Source organism: Protopterus annectens, chromosome 3.part1 (genome assembly GCF_019279795.1).
Source record: "Protopterus annectens isolate FY-2018-M chromosome 3.part1, PAN1.0, whole genome shotgun sequence".
Taxonomy (NCBI): Eukaryota; Metazoa; Chordata; order Ceratodontiformes; family Protopteridae; genus Protopterus; species Protopterus annectens.
This window is the reverse complement of record NC_056732.1, coordinates 1,130,030,610-1,130,058,109: the sequence shown is the minus strand read 5'-3', so window position 1 is coordinate 1,130,058,109 and position 27,500 is coordinate 1,130,030,610.

Genomic DNA, 27,500 nt, shown 5'->3' with positions numbered 1-27,500 from the left:
ACTGGCCACATGTTTGCCTGTTATGTTTTGTCTGTTCCCCAGAGTGCTGTTGTCCTTGGAAAATTAATCAGGGACTCTGGGGAATGCAGTCAGTAAATACTAATATCCATTGGTATTACTGACTTCATATTCCTCATAAAGGATATGTTACAACAAACCCAGTAACATCAGCAACTGTCTAAATTTCTGACAGCAATATGTCCAATCTACGTCTGTGTTTGTGCCTCTGCCTCCAAATAATGTCAGGCTTTGTCCAGATGTCATGCACTATGAGGCTCAGATGTATTTAGTATCATTATTTCTTGCCTTCATTACTCCTACCATCCCAGTGATGTAGTAGACCCACAGACATGTTACAGGGAAGAGGCGATAGATATTAGTCCTGAGCCTGTACATCCTGAGGTGAACTGTACACTTGAGAGGTCTATTTATGTCTTACCATTATTGACAGACTGCCAGGATTGTGTACACATGTCATGTGTGCATATTATTTGGGCTGTTTATGGAGGGTGTAGATGTAAGTGTTATGGTTCCTTTTTTATTTGACTTTGCATGCTGCTCCAGTATATGCCTTTGTAGGGGCAGACTGTGATGTGTTCTGTACCATGGTCAGGATTCAGACTACACTGAGAATTGGGCCAATATATGTAAGGGTAGTGTGTGACTGGAAAACTATTATGTATTTCTTCACACAGTCCGTATACCCTACTGTTCACCTAACCTACCAGTATGTGACTGTGACTGTGTTGGGATTGATTGTGTGTATGCACTTTCACACTGGTGTCTAATTTTTGGTGCTGTAACATCCCTGTAGTACCTGACATCCCAAAGGGGGATGACACACATTCTTTGACATTGAGCTTAAGGCCATGGCTCTGACACCAGTCATTGGTCTCAGTGAGGCCTTTCTGTAGGATGTCAACATCACTTGGGTAGTTAATAGCTCCCAACTTGCAATCGTCTGCAAACATTGTCAGGCACAGTCCCTTCATGTTGGCATGGACTTCAGAGAAGTTGATGCCAAACAGGAGAGGACCCAAGACAGAACCCTGTGGAACTCCAGTTGTGACTGGTTGGCAGTCTGACTTGGGGTCAACTACTTTCACACTGTGGGTTCTATCTGTGAGACAGTTAGCAACTCACCTACTGTTATAAGGGTTGATGCGTAGCTTAGTGAATTTATCCATGATTCCTGAGTGGGGAATATTATCAAAGGGGCTGGCCAGAATATGGTAGGCTGTATGAACCACCTAATCTTTATCCACAGCTCTGGTGACTGACTCAAAGAAGTCAATGAGATTGATTGAACAGGCATGATCTACCCTTCACAAAAACAAACTGTGTGGGATCCTGAGTCTGGACATTCCCATATCCCTGTTTCTTGTGTCCATGACAATGGGTTCCATAGCTTTGCAAGACAGCTTTGTCAGGCAAATGGGGTGATACTTCCCAGGGTCTGCAGCCACTCCTCCTGTGTGGAGATGGATAACTGTAGCAGTGCACCAGTCAGTGGGAATGAAGCCTGAGGTGAGGCTGTGATTGGACATGGCACACCGGTGAGGTGCCAGCTCACTCTGTAGTTCATACAGAAGACAGCCAGACATATTGCCAGGTCCAACAGAAGCTGTATTCTTGGCCTTGGACAGTGGTATTTTAACCCAAGCAGCAGTACTACTGGGTGCCTGGTAGTGTACTAGTATTGTGATTGGTCCTTTGGGGGTGGGGAGAGGGGTAAAGTTGCCACGGAATCTGTGTGCCAGTATATTGGCAATAGCTGTTGGCTCAGTATAGGAAGTCCCATTGTGCAGAAGCTCAGAGCACATATTGGTATTGCCGTGGAAATTCTTTACATAACTATAGGAGGCCTTGTCTTTGTCTTTACTGTGTGCTGCAATTCTGTTTTCACAGCTAGCGAGAGTATTTGATGAGGAATCTCATCTTTCCGTTAAGACTGATAAGGGTTTTTTTCCAGTCTTGGGATTTCACCTTATTCCATATCAGTTTCCTCCTTTTGTTGTAGAGTTTCTTTCGGCAGGGGACCACCAGATTGGCTTCCTTTTTCTGGAGGGGAGCATCTTGTTTCTATTGGGTATAGTGGAATCCATGTGCTTGTACTGAATTGGTGTGTAATTTGGAGGTCATGCAAACAGTCTCTATTTATATGGCTGCCATGAAGTTAACCACCTCTGTTTTATGGAGGCCAAAGTTAGCTTTGGAAAGGTTTTTCATGGTGGTTACCTTTGCATGAGGGTGGGAGGGATGTGGATTCCTAAGGTGATGATACTGTAGTCAGATCTAACCATGGCAGAGTTGACTACTGGTGTACAGCAACAGTAGTGCATGTTAGTACTGACTAGGTCAATGATGTTGCTACCTGTAGTGGGTGTAGAAACGAGCTGGTCCAGACCATTGGAATAAATGCATTCCAGGAAACATTGGGCAGGTGCACTGATGCATGAGTAGTTTTCAAAGCTAATGGAGGGGTAGTTGAGGTCAACCAGTATATGAGTGTTAGGTTGGTCAATATTATTCTCCAGGGTGCTTAGGAACATGGGGTTTCACTCTTGGGACATGATTGGGGACCTATGTCAGGCTATGATTTGAATTGCTGTCTTACCCTATGTTACGTACACTTGCAGTATCTGTGATACATTATGTTGGGCTACCAGTCAGGAAGTGTGCACATCCTTTGTGAATGTGAGTGCTTTGCGTGAGTGCCTTTTGAGATTTAGACTTCTAGTGTTGATCAGCATGACCCTCATATTGCATTAGTTTGTAGCTGTTATATATTTAGGTATATTTATGTATACATGTATAAATATATGTATATATATATATATATATATATATATATATATATGTGTGTGTGTGTGTGTGTGTGTGTGTGTGTGTGTGTGTGTGTGTGTGTGTGTGTGTATTTATATACTCTTCTATATATGTGTATATATATATATATATATATATATATATATATATATATATATATATGTATATATATATATATATATGTATATATTATATATATATATATATATATATATATATATATATATATATATATATATATGTATATATATATTTTTTTTAACATGTATATCTCTATAGATATATTTTGTGTCTAGATTTGATCACCATACATAAATACATGTAAATATAGAAAACCTGACTATACAGAATCTTTTCCATACTGTTGAATGACTCTACTGATTGACATGTTTGGAAAAGCATTAGCCTTTTGTAGAGCAGACATGGTATGGTGGTACATTGCTCTCACTATAGTGTACAGGGCCCTGGGTTCAAGCCATGGCAGGAATGAAAATTTTGTTGCAAGGCAGAACATTTGGTGCTGGAGACAGAGGGATAAGTGCAATATTTCAAAGAGGTCTCTATTCTGGGCCCATTGACCCCCATTTTGTCATCCTTTGGACAGATTTGCTACAGTAAGAGGTTTGAGGTATGGATCTGATGTACATCTCTAATACATCTATATGTAAACATATAATATATACGTGTGTGTGTGTGTGTGTGTGTGTGTGTGTGTGTGTGTGTGTGTGTGTGTGTGTGTGTATGTGTGTGTGTGTGTGCATGTATATATATATATATATATATATATATATATATATATATTTATATATATATATATATATATATATATATATATATATATATATATATATATATATATATGTCTATGTATATGTATATATTTATATATATGTATATGCATATGTATATCTATATATATATATATATATATATATATATATATATTTATGTACATATATATGTATTGATTTACTTTTCTATCTATACATGTATTTCTAAACGTATATTTTTATATCTATATCTCTACATATATTATGTATTTATTTGTCCATATGTATATGCATCTCCATACACATATACATTTGTATATGTATATACAAAACTTAACTAATTCTACAGGATGTTTTCACTACTGTTGAATGACTCTACTGAATGATATGTTTGAAATAGCATCACACATGTCTGCAGCTCAGATGGCTTAGTGGTAGATTGCTGTGGCTACTGTGTGTAGGGTCTTGGGTTCAAGACTTGCAAGGGCTGGTTATTTTGTTGCTGGGCAGAACAAGGGCTGTTAGATACACAGTGATTAAGGCACTTTTAAGCAGTTTTAAGCAGGTTTGCGCTGGTTTGCTCGGTGGTAAGCAATGCTAACTTATGGTTAACTATGCTTACACACAGTTAGCCCTAAAACTGCTTAATCTGAGTTAGCTTTGCTTAGTACCATGCAAACATGCTTACTCCTGCATACTACTGCTTACTCCCACTTACCCTGTGCTAATTTCTTTAAAAGAAAAGAAAAAAACGTGTGATAGGAAAGTGGTGATAAAGGAGGCACAAAGATGGAAAAACAATATGAAAGATAGCTTGGGATGTGCAGTACGGGTGTAGGGAAGGTCCATAGTGTAAAAGGGACAGCTATGTATGGGGCAACATTGTTTTGTTGAAACAGATTGCCCATTTTTTTAAGGTGAGAGTAGGATGTTGAGGAAGAATAGTAGGTATATTTGGAAAGGTAGGTTGGGTAGGTAGATAGACAACACAGACAAGACAGCATACAGGGATGGTATGTGACTCATGTGGGGGGGAAGCACCTTGGATGAGGAGGGATAGTTGATAATTGGACGCCCATGAGTCCACAAATGGATACAGTGGGACTGAAGTCTCCACCCATGGGCAGTCACCACTACACCTTCACAGCCCCAAAGGTGGCTGTGCTGGGGGCTGAGCAGGAGGGGCAGGTTGAAACTTTAGATGTGGCATGTGGCTGTCCAGCTGGCATAGCAGATCTCCAAATTCCTTGTGGAGGTAGCTATGCACCAGACACCAGACCTGGCTTCGCTTGACAGTATCCTGTCAATGCCCGCATCCAGGGGGGTAAGCCCCATCCCCTGAGGCAGTTCCACCCAAAGGTGGTGCAGGACCAGCAGACGAGAAGGTCCCAGGGTGGGTCCCAGCTGTGCTGAAGCTTGGTGCCACTGCCAGATGAGGGGGGAGAGGCAGATCCACTGTGATCAGCCTTCCCAGATGTACTATGCTGTTGAAGTTGTAGAACATATGTTTGTTAGTCATGCAAAACACATTCCAAGATTAAGCATAACAGCATGCATGCGTATTCCCATTAACCCAAAACAACAAATTTGGAACAGTTGCATAGCAAACAGAATACATGCATATGTGGAACCCCAGTAGGCATTATAATGGCATGCAGGTTACATTGATAGCAACAGTCCACCTATGATAGTATTTGAACAGGGGCCATTGATAGAAAAACAATTCAATATTTGTAGAACAATAGGACATGTCCCAAAAATAGGTTTGGTGAAAAACATACCCACTGATTTATGTGTTTAGCTTATTGGTGCAGATAAGGTGGAGTAGAGACAGAGAGATGTCAAGTAACAACTGTAAATGCTTAAAGTACTCCCAACTTTAATGACCATTGCTCTAATCATTACTGTACATGTATTACATCACTTTACATTGACCTATGGCCTTGGGTTGGGCAGTGCTATGTTTGTACATAGTCTATGATTAATGGCTTCTTACAGCTTATTTATACCTTTTCTTACCTGGCAGACCTGTGGAGGAAATATCTGTTAACACTACCTGACTGTTTCTACACATATTCACATAGTCAAGGTTACATATGTGCAGTCATAACTGTGTGTGTGTGCTAGTGCCATAATCCACCTTGATTTCTATAGGTCACCTGGGCATTGGCTGCAGTGACCACTAGCTGTGACAGTGTGACCATTGAGGGGCACTTCTTGGAAGGGACTACTTGGTGTATGTACTTTTCTTGTTGTCATTTGCAGACTTGGTGTTGGACAGTGGGTGTTGTACACAGTGAATAATTACAGGCTTCTTACAGCTCATTTATACCTTTTCTTACCTGTTAGGCCTGTGGAGGGAATTTCTGTTAACAATACCTTCCTGCAGTGACCACTAGGTGTGACTGCATGATCCTTGAGAGACATTTCTTAAACGGGACTACTTGGTGTACATACTTCCCTTGCTGTCATTTTGCAGCCTTGGGTTGGACAGTGGGTGTTGTCCATAGTGTATAATTACAGGCTTCTTACACCTCATTTATACCTTTTCTTACCTGGCAGACCTGTGAAGGAAATTTCTGTTAACAATACCTGACTGTTTCTACACATATTCTTGGATGAGATTGTGCATACAACTTAATAGCACTCCCGGGATTCAAACCGTGCTGGTTTGTGCAATAACAGAACACAAGGTTATGCTTCAGCACAATGAGCTACTGAGGAGCTGCTGTTTCTTTCTTGACTGTTTTCAGTATAATAGTGTGTTGTTTGGACAATCTCCCTTGTAATTCTGATATTCATGCATGGCAGATGCTTGTTATAATCTGCAGTCAGACCTTGACATATTACAGTATGGAAAACAATGGTTAACACAGTATTACAATTCAGGGACCAGATCCAAGTGCTTAGAACATTTCTCATAGCTAATCTGTTAACGTCAACATTACACATCTACATTCAAACTACCATATACCACAGTTACACACAACAGTCTGGTGTTTAGAGTTTTATTGACAGGTACTGCTACACTTTCACTGATGCATATCATGTACATCAGTATGACTCTGCTAATGTCTTGTTTATTCAGTACAAACAGTACACATTAATAACTACTGACAGGTGACATTCTACTGCATTCTATATATTTTCCCTAACTACTGCTAGCTAGATTAGTACTCACCAGCCTTGCAGCGCAGCTTTAGCAGGTTGCTGGCATGGGCTTCCAAGTTCACAGCCCTCTCTTCTACAGCTGTACAGGAGATAGAGAAACATTTATACATACCTTTCCATGTCATACTTAGGCTGGACTCTGATACACGAGAATTGATAGTGGTACTTACACACTGTTGGGACATTCCGCACCTAAGCTTCTTGGACCCACTACTCCAAGAGGTCCCTCTTCCTTTGCTTCAAGTCAGCATAGTGATTCCGGACGTGCTCACCAGTTTCGAGGGATGCCAGTAGCACTGGTGATGTCAAGAGCGAGACTGTTCCAGGCCTCCTCTTTGTATTGAGAGCTGTGGTACTGGTCCTGCAGCAGTTTCCCTTCCTGTTTTTTTTACAAGGAGTCCAACCATGACCCTGGACTCCTGAATGCCCCAATGCTGCACCCGAAAGCACACACCTTCTCCAACACCAGCCACAGCAGTGCCTGCAGTTATCAGCTACAACTGGTTATGTTTGTATTCCCACCTGTGGGGTTTAAGTGGGGCTGGATTCCCACCATTTGGGATGACGGGCAAACCCACTTAGCTGAGATAAGCATTGCTTATAGAGGTAGATACTAAGCACTATGTACCAGTGCGCAGATCCACTTAGCTACACTAATTATTGCTCAGCATACATATTTGAGCAATGCTTACTCTGGCTAAGCATAGCTATGTAGAATTTATCACTGCTTAGCTTTCATTTTATGGGCTATCAGGATTGTGGGGATGATTCCTTCTTAATGACACATCTGTACTACACTGACAACTTACATTTGGACCTGCTACACTACCGTGGTTAACAAATATAGGTTCATAGGTTGGTACTAGGCTATCGGCCCTAGGGTCTATACAAGCCTAGCTATAACAATTCCCTGGATATTTCTTCCCACAATATTTACTTCCCCAGACCCCTGTCTAGCAGGGCGACTGACATGATCCCCGGGGTGAATTTCCTATCTATATATATATTATTACTATGTATTTCTAGGTACATATACTTTTGGTGCTGTTTTCACAAATAAAAATGTATCACTGGAATTGGGGCTCAAACCGTAAACCACTGCATTTCTAGCTACATATACTTTAGGTGCTGTTTTCACAAATAAAAATGCATGGTTGGAATTGGGGTTTGAACTGTAAACCACTGCATGCTACATGAATACTCTAACCACTTCACTATTTCACTTAGACTATTTTGGTAGTCTAGCTCTATTTAGCTCATTTGAATGCTTAAGCTATGCTATGCATAGCTGCACGGCACACACACCCACACAACTATGCTTAAACTTTATTGGGAATGGGAAAAAAAACCTAGAACCTGTAACATTACTCTTACTTAGAAAGCTACTAGGATACTTATTTATTATTTTTTTATTTATTGACATTTGTTAACCGGGTTGGTCCAACTGGACCAGGAGCCCATTTTCAATGGGGACCCGAGGAGAAAAGCTCCAATTACACACAGATAAAGTATACATAATAGTTTAACATGCAAAAAGTACAGCGAACAATTTCAAAACAATCCATTCAATTGGAAAAACAGTACAAGTTCACTTAAATTCAGACATTTCAAAAGAAAAAATATATATATTATACTGGAGTGTGTACTACAGAGTATAATGGGGTTAGGTAGGGTCATGGCAAGTACAACTTTTTGTCCTCATAAAGTGAAGTTTGAGTTCTTTCTTAAATTGTAAAGTGTGTGTTATGGAGCATAAATGGGATGGGAGGTTATTCCATGCTTGGGATAGGGTGGATTTATAAAGTAATCTACCAACAGATTTTTTTGGTTGGTAGATGTTGAGGTATTGTTGGTTAGAGGTACGAAATGTGCGAGTTGGTGTATAGGTGGAAACCAAGGAGGACAGGGTAGGTTAATGGTTTATACAGTATGGAGTGGATAATTTGAAATTGAGATAGAAGAAGTTGTGGGAGTTCGGGAGTTTTAGCCATTGTAATGAGTTCAGTGAGAGGCAATGGTGAGAGTTTTGTGGGGAGTTTGTGATGAGCCTTGCTATTTTGTGGTAAGTTTGTTGGAGTTTGGCCAGAGTACTTGCTTTTGTGTTAGCAGATATTTTGGGAGGGATATTACTTATGCAACTCTAATGTATGTCACTGTTTAGTGACTTAATTTGTCAGACGGGAGGGGATTTTATGAGGGAAAGGCCACAAATATATGGGACAACTGGGGACATCCTGTGTACATCTGGCCAGTTGGGGGCTATGTTGTGGGGGGCTGTATTTATTTCATCCTTAGACACTGTTATCCTGTGATAGCATCCGCAGACACAGTGCATGCTTTGGAATTGCCTTACGGCAATTCTAGAGTGTAGGGGCATGTGTACTCTGTGAGCAATGCTTGGACATCCCCACTGTGCTCGTACATGGATCGTGTCCGTGTAGACAGTACAGCATGCGCCTTCATTAATATGCAAGGTACACTGCTGCTCTACATGGGCACAATCCATTCCATGCAGGAATAGCACTATTCCTGCACAGAGTTTAATGAATCCTGGGATTGTTTATTCTTTAATACTTCCCCTCTTCCTTTCTTTCTTTACTATCCTTTGATCCTTTGGCTGGGTGTTTACCACAGTTACCTCCCAAACAGTAGTATTTCTAATAACACATACTTCTTTCTCCATCAAGGCTATGGGTTCTAGATACATTAACAATGTCTGTTCTTATTATACCTTCTCTGACCAGCAATTCTTCTTGTTTCCAACTTTCTCTGTATGTTTGCTAGTTGCCTTTTTGGTTCTTTTTTTTTCTGTCTGTTTCTGTTCTTTTATCTTTATCCCTCCTCATGCATCAACTTCCCACTGATTGCCATCTTAATAAAATCTGACCAGACGTTCAGTTTTGCATGTTTTGTATGTTCTCTTCCACAGTCTCCCCAATACCTTTTTTGGCCGTTCTCTTTATCTCTCCACTTATATGTAGCCCATGTCGACCCTAACCCCTCCATTTTCTGCTGCTGTATTCCCGTATTCAGATTCACTGCTTTATGATAAATCTCTCTCATTCTCTATCTCTCTTGAACTTCTGTTGCTTCTACCTGCCAGCATTCCTTTCCTCATCCCATAAATCTGAATAACCTACTTGCTTGTACTAGGCAATTGTTCATAATCATAAATTCCAACTTCTATGGATGTTCTCCCTCCATATAGTGTTCCAGCCACCTTTCTTTGATTGCTTTCTAAAGTCTTCCCTAATACTCTTATTATGATCTTTTTTCCAAATATATTGTCTATTTATGTTTCTAGAGTTTTGTTTGGATTACTTTTGTCCCCATCTGTTCCCATTTCTCAAAGGAATAGCTTGTGTTTCCTTCACCTATATTTGGGGCAAAAATATCGGCTATAGTCCATACTACTCTCTTTATTTAACATTAATATATGATACGTTGGCCACTTTCTACTGCAGTCTGCATGACTTGACATGCATTGATCTAGCACCATTTCCCCCCTCCATCTTTGTTTCCCATTCCCATTCAGGTAGTTCACACTTAGTATTTCTATACTTTCTTTATCTTTAACCTTGTTTCCTACATCAGTACTACATGTGCTTTATGTCTCTTCAGCCTATTGTGTAGTTTCCTTTACTTTATTGGATTAATGTTTTCCTGTGATGTTCAATGTCACTACACTTATTCTTTCTTTTTCTTTATTCCTACTCTTCCTCCTTACCCTATTACTGCTTAGTACCCACCTCCTTTTGCCTTCTTCCAAGATGGGTTTACCAACCTTGGACTTTTGCCTAAGCTCAAACACATCCTGTTCATTTCAGTTTGTGAGTGTTCTCTTGACATTCTTATTTTGATGTGTCCCTGATTTAAAGATCAACACCTCATTTGGCATTCCTCTTCATGTGAGTTCCCTCCCTCCCTTTCATATTGTTTCTTCTCCCTGTTTCTTTTTTTCTGTCTTTATTTTGCTGATTAACTTTGCCCTGTTTAATGTGGTCTGCCTTTTCATCTTGCATTCTTTCTTTCTCACATTTGTTTTGCCCACTTATACCACCTCTAGCTTCTATTTGTTCTCTTCTAATATGGACAGCTAACCCAGTACTGATAGTCATACTGCGTTCATAAAATTGTATGTTTACATTATTGTCTTGTGTTCTTTCACCTTCTCTTTCTTGACTGCAGTTGTAATTCCCATTTACTGCTCATTTGCTCTCCCTCTCTCTTACTGTTTTATCTTTTCATCCTAGGTACAGTTCAGAGTGCTATGTAATACCATGCCAATTCCTCCTCTGGGCTTCATTTTTTCTGTCTGTTATATCTCATTGCTTTGTTACACACCCAGGACATCTCACTTTATCCTTTCCACTGTTCCTTACTTTATAGGTTCATAGGTTCATAGGTAGGTACTAGGCTATCTGCCTGAGGGCATTTATAAGCCTAGCCAGAGTGTGTTGGCTTTCGCCGCCCCATTGATTAATTAACTGATTCTCTGTCAAGCAGAGACAATGAAGTGATCCCAGGGGTGTATTTTCTGTTACCCATCCACTCGTCAAGGTTTCTCTTGAAGAGTGTTAGTGAGGGGATCTAACTGATGTAATTTGGAATTTTGTTCCAAAGCATGGGGAGTCTCTGTGACAGGAATCTATCCCTACAGCATGTTCTATTTATTGTTGTGAGGTTTAACTCACTAGAGCGCGTGGCTCGCAGTGACTTGGATTTCTTTAGGTGGAGCATGTCCATCAATTCTGAGTTGGACATGGCTTTGTAAGTCAGGCAGAGATCACCTCTGAGTAAGCGATATGCCCTGAGTACAGCTGGAGATTTTTCAGTCGGACTGCATAGGACATATGTTTGAGGCCAGTAATCCTCTTGGTGAGGTACTTTTGTGGTCTTTCCAGCTGTTGGAAGTGTCTTGTGAGGTACATCCCAAATGGGGCATTGTACTCTATGATGGGTCTAATGAGTGATGAGTACAGGGGCACTATGCCCTCTTTATTTCTAGATGTGAACCCTTTAGTAATTAGATGGGCCACATAGAAGGAGTTCCTAACTACTTTGGCAATATGATTGTCAAACGAGAGATTACTATCTACCTGGGTCCCCAGATCTCTTATTACCTCTTCTGTATTAAGGGGGCTGCCACCTATGTGGTAATTTGTGGGTGTTTTGTTTTTCCCAAATGGGATGACTATGCATTTTTTGGCATTTAGCTTGAGGCCATGACTTTGACACCAGATATCCGTCTCAGTAAGGCCCTTTTGGAGGATGTCCATGTCAGCCAATTATGGCTCCCAGTTTGCAGTCATCGGCAAACTTGGTTAGCCATAGTCCTCCTATGTTTGCCTGTACTTCTGAGAAGTATATGACAAACAGTAGGGGTTCCAGGACCAAGCCTTGTGGGACACCAATTGTGACTGGTTTAGAGTCGGACCTGGAGCCCGCTATTCTTACTGTGGGAGTTCTGTATGTAAGTCAGTTGGCAAGCCATCTCATGACATAGGGGTTTATGTTCAGGTTGGTGAGTTTTTCTGTAATACCCGAGTGGGGAATGGTGTCAAAAGCCTTGGCGAGGTGAAGGTAGGCTGCATGAACTACCTTTCCCTCATCTATGGCCTTGGTGACTGTATCGAAGAAGGCAACCAGGTTTAGTAGGCATGATCTGCCCTTAACAAAGCCGAACTGGGTCGGGTCAAGTGTTTGGAGGTTCCCAATGTCTTTGTTAATAAGTTCCATGATGATGCACTCCATAGCCTTGCAGACCAGGCTAGTTAGGCTTATGGGGTGATAGTTACCAAGGTCAGTTGTGGCCCCTCCTTTGTGGAGAGGAATAACCATTGCTGTGCACCATACTATGAGCACGTAGCCTGTGGAGAGGCTGAGGCTGAACAGCGTGTTTAGGTGGGGGGTTAGTCCAGTCTGTAGTTCGTGCAAGATGCAGCCTGGGACACCATCTGGTCCCACTGACACTGTGTGTTTGGCTTTTGAAAGGGCTGTTTTCACCTGTGCGTCTGTGATTTTTGGGATACTACACTTTTCCGGTATTGTTGTGGTCCCTTTTGGAGGTGAGAGGGAGGGTGAAGTTTGCACTGAATCTATCTGCCAGGATGTTGGCAATATCAGTAGGTTCAGTATATTTTGTGCTATTTCGCACTAGTTCAGTACATATCTGTGAGTTGCCACTTAGATTCTTAACATCCCAAAAAGACAAAGACGAAAAACTGTTAAATCCACGAAAAAGGCACTGCAGCTCTTAAACGAAACTCTTTATTTACAGATGAATGGTAAGCGCTTTCACCGGCACCAATACGCCAGCTTCTTCAGACCAAATTCAAACAAGTCAAACACAGTCCCCACTCATTTTATATGTTTACAGAAACATCCAATTAGTGGATAATTGATTAATGACCATGCAAATTAATGAAACAAGATTTTTCTTAAAAAACCCTTTGACACTTAAAAAGGTCATTATTTAAAAGGCAACCAACTTCCTTAAATTAATTGTGCATATAAAATAAGTAAAATACAAAATAAATTCAGCATGTACCTTAATAATCATTTTATAGAATGCTGAATATTATTTAAAAATACATATAAACAAATATTAACCTTAGTTATTTATATCCACAAGACATTTTTATATTTCTATATATCTTACTAACCAACACCTATTAAAATGACCAGATGAATGAATGAATGAATAATATCTCAATACCATACATGTAATGTTGAGATGTACTTAAAAATAATTTGTTCCTAACTAAAATATATTCATAAATATTAAACTATTAATAAATTAATTTATTAATAAATTTATTTTAATGAATTCATCTATTTAAAGCTTTCATTTTGAGGAGGCATTTAATAGATATTTGTTCGTTTAGCCCAGGAAATACATATGCTAAAGTTCTTATCTGCCACTCCAGTTCTACTTCCTCAAGTCTCAAAACCCATGGGCCACCCCTGGCGCTATGCTCAATCTGTTGTAATACCACAAACTTAAATTTATGCTCTGGAAATTTCAAAATATGTCTTGCTAGGGCATTGTTGTTATTGGCCTTTACAATATTGTAGTGATGTTCATAAATTCTCTGTTGGAGCTTGCGCTCGGTCTTTCCAATATAGAATGCATCACAATGAGTGCAGTTAGCACAATAAACCACTCCTTGAGAATCACATGTAAAATGACCTACTATTTTATAATTCTTATCTCTAATAGTTACACAATCAGAGATATTAATGAATTTACATTGTGAGTATCTTCCACACTTAAAGGTGCCAAATTGCCCTTTTGGTACTCTTTTGACTCTTTCCAATAAATTCTTAAGATTTGGACCCCTTCTAAATATAATAGACAAATTATGACCTATTTTCTTATTTAGTTCATGCTCCTGAAGTATGATGTTCCAATTCTTATACATAATTTCTCTAATCCTGTTCGCATCAGTAGAATATGTGGTCAAAAAAGCCCCAAATTCCAGATTCTTCTCAATTTCAGGAGGGGCACCAAATTCAGGAAAACCCAATGAAACCTCCTGTGTCTGTCTATCTTGTATTAGAGGTTGGAAATACCCTAAATCCCTTTTCCTACTAACCTCCTTTATGACTTGATCTAATAAAGCCGAAGGATAGGCTCTCTTCAGAAACATACATTTAAGTAAGGTGCATTCATCCTGAAAATCCTCAAATCTGGACACCATTCTAGCTGCCTTTACCATCTGTCCTTTGACCACAGCTTTTTTCTGATGGAAAGGATGGCAGCTAGTAAAATGCAAGAACATGTTGGAATATGTGGGTTTCCGATATATTGTAGATATAAACTGACCCTTAACCATGTCCTTGCTCAAACAAATGTCCAAAAAATTAACCTTGTTCTCTTCCACCTGATGAGTAAATTCCAAAAATGAGGTAAAACTAGACAATTCTAGGATAAATGGATCGATGGTATGTTTTGGGCCTTTCCACAAAAAGAATATGTCGTCCTGGTATCTAGTGTACCAGGCGACATGCTTTTTATAGGTTAAACAGTTGAACAAATATGTAGTTTCCCAATGGGCAAGAACACAGTTAGCGTAACTGCCCCCACAAGGTGAACCCATGGCAATACCACTCTTCTGGAGAAACATTTTGTTTGTAAATAAAACAAAATTGTTACCCAAAATGATTTCCAACAAAATCTCAATAAGATCAATTTCCTGATATTCCATGCCCTTCCTGAGTAGAAACTCTCTAACCCATTCCAAACCTATGTCATGTGGGATACAAGTATAAAGATCTTTAATATCTACAGTCAAGAATAGGTATTGGTCGTTAAAGTCTAAGTTGTTAATCTATGTCAAAAATTGCCAGGAATCCCGACATATTTGTGCCTCTGTTGCAATATAAGGTTTCAATTTATGATCCACGAATTTGGCACAACCATACGTTATGGAGCCCCTTCCATCTACTATAGGTCTAAAAGGTGGATTAAATACATTTTTGTGTATTTTAGGTGAGCCAAACAAAGATGGTACAATGGGAGCTGGCATAGTAAGGAAATGGTATACATCCACATCTATCCTACCCTCTAAAAAGAGGTCACTCAAAATGCCCTTAATTTTATTGTAGGCTCCATTAAGCTCATTCAAACTCGCACTCACATAAGTTTTACTATCCAAATGTGCGAGCATTTTATTCTCATAATCCACCTGGTCCATAAAGACTAACCCACCCCCCTTATCAGGTTTCATAACTCTTACCCTACTAGTAGTTAGCAAATTGAGAAGATCTTTTTCATTCTTGTCTATATTACATTTTTTATTTTTATATTGGACAGAACTACTGGATAAAAAATGTCGGAGGTCCATCTCGCAGCATTTTTCAAATAAAGCTAACACAGGTTGTAGGGGTGGGTTAAACAGACTAGATACCTTAAGTTTTTGTATGAGGCTCAAATTTTGCCCTAACTCGCAAGTTAAATTCAATTTGCGAACAAATATTTTTAAATCTACCACTGTTTTTGCAATGTCAGCTTTTATGTCAGGAACAAATGTCAGACCTTTAGACAGGAAATTAGCCAATTCCTCATTAACTTCAATCGAACTGAAGTTGAAAATATGAAAGTCACCCTCAATGTTAGTGGTCATTCTAAGTCCAGGATTAACAAAATCATAGAAGTCACTATTTGCTATCTCCTCCTCCTGTTCTGACGTCTCCTCTGCGGTATTTGTTTCCTGTTCTGCTTGTTCTGGAAAGTCTGTTGTTGACCTCGATTGGAGTTCTGAAAATCCTGAAAAGGACTTTCATCCCTTTGATTGTTAGAATTATACTGCATGTCTGACACCCCCATCACCATTTCGGGTTGTTGGCGTGTCAAAGCATTATGTTGATTTTGAATGCGTTCACTCCTGCGAACCATGTTTGATTGGGATTGTTGTTCCTGCACCTCTCCAACCAAATCAATGGTCACAGCTCCATTATTAGTCACCAACAGGGGCTCGTGTCCCAAATTGTTATTTTGATTTTGAACGAAAGGTGGTTGGGGGTATGCAATACCCCTATTATAAGCATTACAGTCTCTACTGATCTTTTTCTTTTTTAGTTCAACAATTTTATTAATACTAGTGTCAATACTAGAAAAAATTCTAGAATAATCAAACTTGTACCGCTCAAAATCAGGGGCATTCAGGATGGACTGCTCTAAAGTCTCAAGCTCTGTTTTTAAATTAAGAATGTTTACTTGATAATTCTTGACAAGTGTCTCCAAAAATTCAATACCTTGGCGATTAAAAAGAGCGATTACTTCATTATGGAACACTGATTTGTTAATTAGTCCACTCGGATATCGCCATTGGCGTAGCCCCTTAGGAACTATGCCTTTATTAATGCACTCTTGTAAGTAGGAAACTTCAAGTTGAAGCTTCCTACATTGAAACAATTTAACGTCGAAATTGTTGAGGAGATTAACAATTCCAGACCCATTAGCAGCCAACAAGTCACCGTTATTATTCATAACCAAATTAGCGTTGAAAAAGTTATTATTATCCAAAAAACTGCCCATTGAAGGAAGGGCACTAGATCCAGCATCCGACCTAGGTTGTGCACTTGAAGGCTGGACATTAAATGATAAACTGTTGCTATTAGGCATATTGACAGTTTAAGGTAGTAAATTATCAGTACTTACAGCAGCGTTGTTAACAGTCCGGTTGCTGCTGTTACTCACAGCCTTCGCTCCGTTCGCTACTTGCGAAAATGATGGTTGTCCTGCTGGAATCGTCGAATTACTATTTTTTTGTTCACCAAGCCTTCTGTTGCTTCCGAAATTGGTAGCATCGATCCGTTGGGACAAACTTTCCACTCGACCAAGAAGTTGGTTAACCAAAACGGTTAACTCACCTAATGAGTTCACTTCCGGTGGTTCTCCTGAGGGTCTTCTTGTTGTTGCAGGAACTTCATCCTCCTGGGAAAACAAGGATTGGGACTGAGGTTCCATTGCAGAGCCACTCGCCATAAAAAAACTCCACTTACTAGCCCAAAAAGACAAAGACGAAAAACTGTTAAATCCACGAAAAAGGCACTGCAGCTCTTAAACGAAACTCTTTATTTACAGATGAATGGTAAGCGCTTTCACCGGCACCAATACGCCAGCTTCTTCAGACCAAATTCAAACAAGTCAAACACAGTCCCCACTCATTTTATATATTTACAGAAACATCCAATTAGTGGATAATTGATTAATGACCATGCAAATTAATGAAACAAGATTTTTCTTAAAAAACCCTTTGACACTTAAAAAGGTCATTATTTAAAAGGCAACCAACTTCCTTAAATTAATTGTGCATATAAAATAAGTAAAATACAAAATAAATTCAGCATGTACCTTAATAATCATTTTATAGAATGCTGAATATTATTTAAAAATACATATAAACAAATATTAACCTTAGTTATTTATATCCACAAGACATTTTTATATATTTCTATATATCTTACTAACCAACACCTATTAAAATGACCAGATGAATGAATGAATGAATAATATCTCAATACCATACATGTAATGTTGAGATGTACTTAAAAATAATTTGTTCCTAACTAAAATATATTCATAAATATTAAACTATTAATAAATTAAATTAAATTAAACATAGCTAAAGAAGGCTTTGTGGTTATCTTTTGAATCCTTGGCTATTTTTCTTTCAAAGTTAGCCTTGGATGATTTCATGAGGGACCTTAGTTTCTTACTGATACTGATCAGGGATGTCTTTCCTTCTTGGGATTTGCTTTTTTTCTGAACTAGTTTCCTCCTTCTGTTGTATAGCCTGTTTATTGCAGGGGTCCACCAAACTGGTTTCCTTCGCTTAAAGGAGTGAGTCTTGGTTTTTCTAGGGATGGCACGATCCATGCATCCTTGTAGGTGCTCATAGAGTGCATTTGTAAAGGTTTCTGCATCTTGGGCAGCATTATCCTTTAGCGTGGGGGCTGTGAAACTTACCACCTCTGTCTTAAGTAAGGTGAAGTTTGCTTTAGAAAAGTTTTTTACTGTAGTTTCCTTAGTAGGGGGTGGTGGTGGGGTGTGGACATACAGAGTGATTAGTTTATGGTCTGATCTAACCAGTGACGGGTTGACCTCCGGTGTGGAACACCTGTCGCCCATATTGGTGATGACCAGGTCCAATATGTTTTCACCTCTGGTAAGGGAGTTTACCAGCTGATTCAGGGCTTTTGAGTTTATGAATTCCAGGAAGTGCTGGGCCTGGGAGTTTGTACTCGAGTAGTTTTTCCAGTGAATGGTAGGGTAATTGAAATCACCCAATATCAGGGTGTTCGGTAGGACCTTCATGTTTTCCAGTGTCTCCAGAAAGGTGGAATTGTGGTCCTGAGTCATGGAGGGTGATCTGTAGCAGGCCACAATTTGCATTGCAGATTTGCTCAATGTTAGTTGTACATGGATGATCTCAGAGGTATCATGCTATGCCACTAACCTGGAGGTGTAGGTATCCTTGATGAATATGGATACACCCCCTCCTTTTGTGTTTCGGTCCATGTTCTGTGGCCAAAACGTGTGGTATGAGTTGTAGCCCAGTAGTGCTGGGGTGCTCTCTGGAGCCTTGATCCAGGTTTCAATTACTGCACAGATGTTGACGTTCTCCATACTGAGGAGTGCTTCGAGCTAGTGCATTTTGAGATTTAAACTCCTGGCGTTGAGTAGCATAACCCTCAATTTTTTGTTAATTGTGCTATTTACGGAGGTGTGTTTGATTTTTGAGCCGTGTCTAAAAAAGGCACTATGGGGACAGCAAGAGCCTTGCCAGTATTCGAAAGCCTAGGGGTGACAGGTGCAAGCCGTCTCTTGCGAAGCAACACGGCTTGTCGAGCATGTCATCCCAGACTGACAGACACTGGATCTCCTTTGAATGACACCAGAAGCTTAGCCAATTGTTGAAATTGATAAATTTTTCTTTATACTGAGGTATCATTCTCGGTGAGTGCAGGATGCTACTCAGGGTCAGGGTCATATCAGCCTGGGCTACATGATCAGAGATCTCTTCCATGTCTCTTTTCATGTAGTCCAGGGAGGTACATCTCAGGTCATTCACACCAACATGAACAATGACAGAGTCATATTTGTACTTGTTCTGGAGTGACCTGAGTGCTTGTGTTATGTGACGGATTCTGGCTCCTGACAGGCAGCTAAGAGTAACCTTCTGCTTGTCCAGCCTAGTGAGTGGGACGTCAGTGTGCCTGACTATAGAGTCAGCTATTGCTAGTGTGTTAGGTATGTTATTTCACCTTAAGGGCTGTGATTGTGTGGCACACTGATTTTGTGATTTATGTGTTGTCTGATTTGTGACGGGAGGTGCAGGTTGTTTGGGTGTCTGCTTTGGAGGTCTCTGATGCTTTTGCAGGTTTTTATTTAGAGCCTCCGAGTATGATTTTGTATATTTCTCTGTATTTTTTGCCAGCGCTGTTTTAGTAGGTCTGTGTGCAGCTGTAGGTGTGGTGCAAGTGTTAACCTTCTCCTCTTGACTGTCTGTTCCAGTCTTGGGTGGAGACAGCTTAGCTTCCAGTTTGGCTGTATAATTGCATCTCTCGCATATGTTAGTGTTTTGTGGTAGAAGGAGAGGGTTGTCTGTGTACATGAGGCAGTTGTAGCATTGCCTCAGGATACCCAGTTTCACCAGCTGGACTGGAGAGTGCACCTGAATTTGCCCTTTGGTCATGCCTGAATAGTAGGGTGAGCTGCATAGTTGCCTGGTTGGTGATGGGTGAATAAAGAGCCTTGCCCTGCTGGGCAATCAGTGTCAGGGTATATTAGTGCTTGCTATTAGGTCTGAGCAAGTGCTGGGCTGTAAGATCCTTTATGAGTGCTTAGGTTGAGAGTTAGACTAGTTTCAAGGGAAAAGCTGAAGAGGAGACTTAGTGGAGCCGGAAATAATTTAACCGTAGCTAACCAGCACTGCCCGGTGTGCAAAACCATGCAAACGTAGTTTTTATAGTAGGGAAATGAAAGAGATAGAAATTAGCCCAAAATGGCCAATAAACTACTAACTTCTGGGCTGGAACCATTCCTCCAGGGACAGATAGGTTGCTCAAAGCTCCCCTCTCTCATAGGTGAACAGAGAAACTTCCTTCTATCCAAGTAAGGTATGGGCAACTCAGAAACTAGTATCACAGCCCTGAATTCAGCACTAGCCTGAAAACTGGACTATACTAGCTTAGAAAGGCGGGGAACAAGGCATTTGTTTTTGTTTTTTTGAAAAGATAAGGTAAAAACAGTAAAAATACAGTTAAATCAGCTGTAAACGACTGTGACCGATCAGAAAAGGCTATCACACTTTAGTGTGTAGCCTACAACTATTAAACAAATTATTTAAACAAAAAACAACTTTTTAAAAGTGCAGGCAGTCAAATAAGTACAATATGTGAAAAAAAAACAAGCTTGTTTCCTGCCTTTCCTGGCTTAATATCAGGCTTTGTTATTTTCTTGCCAGTCCCTCTACTGTTTCACTCATTTACCCACACCCAATGCTGTCCTTTGCTTTAGGAGTGCAAGCTTATCTCAAGCAAGAACATAAGAAGAAAGAATAATAAAAAGAACTGGACATCACTTCAATCTGCTTTTTTCTGTCTATATCTCCTAATGTATTGTTACTTGCTCCTTCTTTTCATCCCACTCATGCCTTCCAGCTCTTGAATTGTTTTATTTTCCATTACTCTTATCTCCCACCACCCAGAGTGTCTTTTTCAGATCTTCAGCCATCCGCCATAGTTTGTCAGAGTCCCCTACCTCCTTCGATTGGTTAGCACTACCAGTGTTACCCATTTATTACAGTTTCTTCTTCGTATTAGTCTGTTATAGCTTAAGTGAAAACATTTCCTCCATTATGCATTTCTTACTCCCCATAGGCTCTCCAAAATCCATAAATTACCAACCTCAGTTTAATAAACATTCAAGGGCCCCATCTTTATCACATCGTTATATGCATTTTATGAGCATACATCTCTTAAAATGTTTAGATATCAGTTTGTTATATAGTTCATCTTTCATGCATTGATAATATATAAATATCCAGAGAGCTGGAATGAGTTAATTGCTCTGCCCCATTTACTCTGTCTCGTGTACTATATAAGCTCCTTTAGATTCCCTCAGTGTACTGTAGAAAATCTATCATTAAAATGGCAAACCACATAAATCCTCCTTCTTCACAAGACTGGAAGATATGGGTACTACAAGTGCACAAGGACAAACTGTCTAGCTTTTTATACAGAACAGGATTGGATATTTACACAGCAAATGAGGGTGGCTTAAGCTAATCACTTCAATATCAAGAGATAAGCAGCTACAGCTATATGAACTGGCCGTGTACTATTTCAATATAAAGAGCTACACAGTATATATCTAATAAGACCTATAAAATATCCCTAAAAAGAATTCACATACTATCCATGATGACATATTTCTCTATAACTATTCCATGTTATCACCTTCACCTCTCTGGATTATCTATCCCTACTGTTTTTCTATAAAATTAGTCTAAGCTTTCTTCTCTTGAACATTATGGTCAAAGACATTTTTTAAAAAATGTAATCACACAGCTTTATCATAGTTCCTAGCATTTTAATGTGTACTGTTTAATATGTTTATGCTGTTATTTATGCTGTGATTCATCTTCATAAGTGCTGATTTTATTTCAAACATCTTTATTGAATTATGACTTGTAACATAGGCAAATTTACATAGGTTCATAGGTTGGTACTAGGCTATCGACCCTAGGGCCTATACAAGCCTAGCCATAACAATTCCCTGGCTATTTCTTCCCACACTATTTACTTCCCTGGACCCCTGTCTAGCAGGGTGACTGATGTGATCCCTGGGGTGAATTTCCTTTCTCCCATCCGGTCATCAAGGTTTCTTTGAAGAGAGCCAAAGAGGTGCTCTGCTTGATATGTATGGGCAGTCTATTCCAGAGTCTGGGGTGTCTCTGGGTCAGAAACCTATCCCTCCAGCATGTTTTTTTTATTGTGACGACAAAGTTTAGATCCCTGGAGCGTGTGGCTCTGAGGGATTGGGATTTCTTTAAGTGGAGCATGTCCAACAGCTCAGGGTTTGACATGGCCTTGTATGTTAAGCAGAGATCGCCTCTGAGTAGACGATATGCCACAGAGTATAGCTGGAGTTTTTTAAGGTGGTCAGCATAGGGCATCTGCTTTAGGCCTGTGATTCTTTTAGTGAGTTATTTCTGTGGCCTTTCCAGTTGTTGCAGATGTCTTGAGAGGTACATACTAAATGGGGCGTTGTATTCTATAATGGGTCTAATGAGGGATGAGTACAGTGGGACAATGACCTCCTTTTTTCTGGATGAAAATCCCTTAGTGATGAGGTGTGCCACATAGAAGGATTTCCTGACTGCTGTGGCAATGTGGTTATTGAAGGTGAGACCACTGTCCACCTGTGTCCCTAAGTCTCTTATCACACTTTTGGTGTTTAGTGTACTGCCACCTATGTGGTAATTCATGGGTACATGTTTTTTCTCAAAGGGGATAGCTATACATTTCTTGGCATTGAGCTTGAGCCCATGGCTCTGGCACCAAGCATCTGTTTTTGTAAGTCCCTTTTGTAGAGTATCAACATCATTTGGGGATTCAATAATAGCTCCCAGTTTGCAGTCATCTGTGAACTTTGTTAGCCAGAGTCCCTTACTGTTGGCCTGTACTTCAGAGAAGTAGATGCCAAACAAGGGAGGTCCCAGGACTGAACTCTGAGGTACTCCACTTGTCACTTGTCTGGAGCTGGATTTGGAGTTAGCTACTTTTACAGTGTGGGTTCTGTCAGTAAGCCAGTTGGCAACCCATCGAGAGACGTAGGGATTAATACCCAGCTTAATAAATTTATCTATGATTCCAGAGTAGGGGATGGTGTCAATGGCCTTGGCGAGGTCCAGATAGGCTCTGTAGACTGCCTTACCCTTGTCCACAGCTCTGGCGACTGATTTGAAGAAGTCAATCAGGTTCAGGAGACAAGATCGGCCCTTCACGAACCCAAACTGGGTGGGATCCAGTGTTTTAAGGTTGCCAGTGTCTTTGTTTATAAGTTCCATGATAATACGTTCCATTTATGTAGAAGTAATCAAACTATAATTAACATAAAAATTATACTTCAGATATATTGCTATATATCATATAAACTAATCAACATTACATAAATTATTCAATTCCTGTCTTTTTTTTTCTGTTTTAAACAAGAAACATGTTTATTAAACCATCACTTGCTACATAGGCAGTCATACATTTATACAAATGAAAACAAACCACAACGACACAACCCTAGTTACAAGCATTTTACATCACAAACCATACCGACACATTCACCGTTGTGAGGATTATACATCACTTATAATCTACCCAATCTTTCTCAGTCAAACACTACATAGCTCATTTAAGTCCTTCACCTTTTAAACCTCATTCCTCCCTTGTATGTATTGTTCCCACAATTCCCATATGTCCTACGTAGTTTGCTCCTACCCTTTTCTAAAGATCTCAATTTTAGTTGCTTTATCTCTGTTACTATATTCAATAATTGTAGTATAGTTGGTTTAGATTTTGATATCCATTTTGTAAGCTTCTTCCAAGTGCAAAGTTAAAAACAATAATCATTTTCATAAAGAAAGTGGCATTTCTTTCCAAAGACTTTTTTTCATTTTTATGTAAAAATCATTTCCTATTCTTCTTCTTCCTGAGATCTCAGCAGGCCTGGTATTCTTAATGTCTAATAACCCTTTCATTCTCAGGATGGGACAAGAAATTTAAATAGTCTGAGTCAGAGTCCTATCAGCGCTGTTTTGAATACTTTGTCCTTTCCATATATCCCCAAATGTGAAGGTATAAGTCAAAAAATGTTCTATCCAATCTTTTTTTTTTTCTATGGACCGTAGTACAGAATGTCATTACTTACATTTCAAATATTTCACCTCTTCTTTTATATCTCATGATTTTATTAATGAACATTAGGAAAGAGACAATTCACATACAGTCTTTACAAGTGAGGAGAGATAACAAACGTTACTCGTTTACTTTCCTAACAAGAGTTAGCTATCCAGAATCCAAGTCACTATGGGAACAGATGTCACTAGCAGCACAGAAAAAAAGCCTAGTCCAAAAATTATTATGACAACCATTTCGAAAGGACAGTTGTTAATTTCTTATTTATTCAAGCAGCTTGTTTCCAAATTGAGGGTGCTTGGTAGTAAAAAAAAATACATATCATATAGTACATTAGTATCTGCAATTTTGAATCAGATTAACTTCAATAAGCAATTTGTTTCTATGTTCATAGGTTTATAGGTAGGTACTAGGCTATTGGCCCTAGGGCCTATATAAGCCTAGCCAAAAGGTACCCTGGCTTTCACCACTCAAGAAAATTATTTTCCTGTGCCACTGTCGAGCAGAGCCACAGAAGTGATCCCTGGGGTGAATTTTCTATCTCCCATCCAATTGTATAGGTTCATAGGTATAAAATAAGTAGCCCTTGCAAGTCTCAAACCCACAACCCTGTGCACTATAGCCAAAGTGATGAGTCTGTAGTTTTTTTAATATGTGTTTTAATATATTTCATAACACAAGGCAAGTTTTATATTTTAATTAAATATCACTTGCAGACATAAAAGTCACAAAACTCAACATTGTTTTCCTTATAACTGTATTTAAATGGATGTGGACCGCATTCTAGTCAGATCACAAAAAATAGTATCTTGTTACTGTGTGCAAAAGGTATGAAAATCTTGGCAAGCTAATGCAAGAGGAGATACAAGGGCTGACAAACTTTTTTTCTTTCTCTTCTTTTCACTCTTAATATTCAGTGTTTACTGCTTCCTGATATATGAGACATGGATATGTTTCTGTTTCATTTGACAGTATAACATTGCTCATCCCAGCAGTGGAAACTCCCTTTCATTGTTTACCATTGCTCCTGGCAGGATTTGTTCCTCTGATTGATGAACAGAAACTGCAAAAACTAGTTATTACAAACTGACCTGTTTTTGGTATTGTATAATATTATGTTGTTATGTTAACATTTCTGCTACTGACGTCATTTAAATTATTATTTTTTTTTTACATTTTCTGCAATGCTCTATTCGTTTACTTAGAATGCTCTGCAGTACCACTTTCTGTGCTGATGCCAAGCAAAACTTAGGTATAACTCCTGCACTCTTGCAAGGCTGATCTTTAACTTCTAAGCAATATGTCAAAAAAAATTCTATTCAGCAAGCTTCCTTGTATCTTTTTATTCATATCTTCATTGTGCAAATGTAGGTACTACATAACTTTGTTAGTGCTAAATGCCATGAAGCATGGCATTGCCATTGTCCATTCGATCAGAAGTCTGAGAAATTATTCATGATTGTAGTAAGGCAATATGAACTGCCCTATGATTCTAGCAAATGCATCCTATAATAATTCTTTATTCACAAAATATCATCTCACACTGATATTGAATACCTGCAGTAGGCTAGATTCATTTGTATTGTGGAGTCTTAGTGTACAAGACAATGGTAGAAGTGCATCATACTACTGTCCTGGCAGTATGCACTTACTTTTGGCGTCACTGCAAGTTCACCTAACAAATAAATACGTGAATGAATGTGCAAGTAAGTATAGATCAGAACACCTGCTCACATTCTTTCTGCAGTAGTGTAAATATTTAGTCCTGCTACATATTTCGACTTGTAATAAACACAAAACGGGATAAACACAATAAACATAAAGCGACTTATAATCAGGCATGATGAATGGCACCACTTAGATGGAGCTCAGAGCAACTGTCTCCTTAACCCCAGACAAACAGCCAATGTACATTATTTTATCCTAGATGCAATTATTACACCAACCAGACCATATAGCTAACACAACCAGGTACATTTTTTTCTGTTTCTTGCTTATTATTTGGCTCAAACCTTGGAGTTTCGTAAACAGATAAAGATGAAGATACAGCAAGTGCTAGTATGACATATAGTAACCCAGTGGATGAAATGTCAGCAACCAAGAAGTGGAACATTAGAGTTCAGTAAGTTTTTATTTCTCCAGCTGAATTTATATGCACTTAAGTTTCTAAAGCAAAACTAACTACAGACTCCTCTCATAACTAATTTTATTTTGTATATATATATATATATATATATATATATATATATATATATATATATATATATGGGTCTACTTCATTTGATCGAAAGACCATTTGACCTAAACTCATTTGTTTATCGCAGCACCTATTTTCGTTTAAAATCTGTACTTTTTGTGTTAATTTCTGCACCCCCCCCCCCACAACTCCCCTAACTATATATATATCAACTCGAGGGTTGCATGACATTGGAGAGGGGGACAAATCCCAGTTTTATGCCTTGAATACTGGTTTTTGATCAAATGAAATTTCGATCAAATGGGTTTAGGTTAAATGTTTTTTTTGACCAAATGAAGTAGACTCATATATATATATATATATATATATATATATATATATATATATATATATATAGTTCCCCTTTATAATCTTGAAATACTGAAATCCCGAATTCCAGTATCTCGAGACCATATAGGTGAACTTTGAAAAATACAGAACCGTCATAAACAAGAATCCAGGAATGTCGAATTCACGGTTATGATGTTCCGGGATTTGACGCGGTATGTAGTGTGTGCAGCATGTATTGTGTGGTGTGTGGATTTAGCTTGTATGTAAGGTAAGTAGGTATTTTGTTGGGTTTTAGGTATGGGTTTGAGTGTATGTCAGTGTGTTTGGAGGTGTTATGTGTGAGATAGGGTAGTAGGCAGGTGAAAGTATGAGTGCTTAAGTGTTGAAAGTGGTGGCGTTTATATATTTGTGTTGTGTGTGTGTGCGAGGGTACTGTAGAGTATGCAGTTGTGAGCTTGCTGTGTTTTCCTGTTTGGTGTGATCTCGGAGTTAGTATTTATAAGTAGGGGGGTGTGGGGGATGCAGCCCCCCACATGGGGGGTGCAGGGGGGCTTGACCCTCTGCTTATATGTAGTGTAGTTGTGTTGGTATGTGTGATTGTGTATTTTTTTTGTTTGATTTGTTGTAGTGTGGGTAGGATTCTGTAAGTGTTCTGTGGTGTATGGCGTGTTCATGTTTGCGATTTTGTGTTTTGCGGTTTTGGGGTTTCGGGATTTTAAACGTTCGCCTTTAAGGTTTTGAGATACTGAAATTCGAGATTTCAGTATTTCGAGATTAAAAAG